Source organism: Acyrthosiphon pisum, unplaced genomic scaffold, assembly GCF_005508785.2.
Source record: "Acyrthosiphon pisum isolate AL4f unplaced genomic scaffold, pea_aphid_22Mar2018_4r6ur Scaffold_21922;HRSCAF=25289, whole genome shotgun sequence".
NCBI classification, from domain to species: domain Eukaryota; kingdom Metazoa; phylum Arthropoda; class Insecta; order Hemiptera; family Aphididae; genus Acyrthosiphon; species Acyrthosiphon pisum.
The window spans coordinates 22,884-23,970 of record NW_021771440.1 but is presented as its reverse complement, the minus strand read 5'-3'; the positions used below and the strand labels follow the sequence as shown (position 1 = coordinate 23,970).

General features: G+C 26.0%; 1 protein-coding gene across 3 annotated transcripts in view; it reads left to right on the top strand.

The window, feature by feature from the left end:
• Window positions 1-1,087, top strand: part of LOC100168987 (UDP-glucuronosyltransferase 2B13) — a 17,415-nt gene that overhangs the window by 8,992 nt on the left and 7,336 nt on the right. The window lies entirely within an intron of this gene.

The following is a 1,087-nucleotide window of genomic DNA, read 5'->3' as shown; positions in this document are numbered from 1 at the left end:
ATGTTTAATAAACAGACAAAACTTGAGCCGATAAGCAAGCAATAAAAAAAAATATATTATAATTTAAGATAATATTAATTTATAAATATATAGTAGGTATACCTATATGGCTATATCAGAGTAATAAAGTATGGGCTATAAGTGATGATTCAGGTAAAATTGATTTATAGATAATGCAGTTGATATTTTTTCAAGAATAAAAAAGAAGCAGATATCCTAATAAACTACTAATATAATTAGTATAATTAGTATAATTAGTATATTTATCAATATAAATATTGCCATATAATAGTTTGTAGACTTTTAACTGATAGGTATACAATTGTTTTTCTAAGATATCTGCTACCTTCTATTTAAAAATGATGTTACCTAGTTAATAAAAAGGGTAGCATAAAAAAATGTAAGTAGTTAATATGTGGTTACGAGCGAAGCGAGCGGTTTTTTTTTACTCATTCGGGCCGGTCAAAACCTTTGCCCCCCTCTATTGAAAACTGAAATGACGTCACTGATCGATAACCCAATATTATTGAGTTTTCCGAATATTTTAGAATTATATAATAACCAACCAATATATGTGTCCGATAATAGTAGTAGTATCATAGAATCGTAATTTAGACGATGACAATCTCTAAAATATAAACAATTATATAAATTATAATTATTAAACATAATATTTGGTTCTACTTTTTATTCTATAAATGCTATATATTTTCAGAATTAATACATAATATAGTTGCACATTTTTTTTAAGTGAAAAAAACCTCTTGGGAGGCTCTTTTCTCCCCTTGAATCATGGGAGTTAAGACGTGAAAATATCAGCGATACTGACAAATTTAACGCTTTCAATACAATGCATCTATAATAGTACATACATTCAATATATATATACATTGTACATATATATATGTGCACGTGTTCATCAGTGGATAGTGGCTCGTATACCACGAAGATATTATATTATAAATAATATATTATCAAATCCCATATAATACCTATTATAGTTATCATAAGCCGATAATTACATTTATTAAATATGCAATAGTTTAACTATTGATGAACTGTAAAATGTTTAATTGAAAAAATAGCC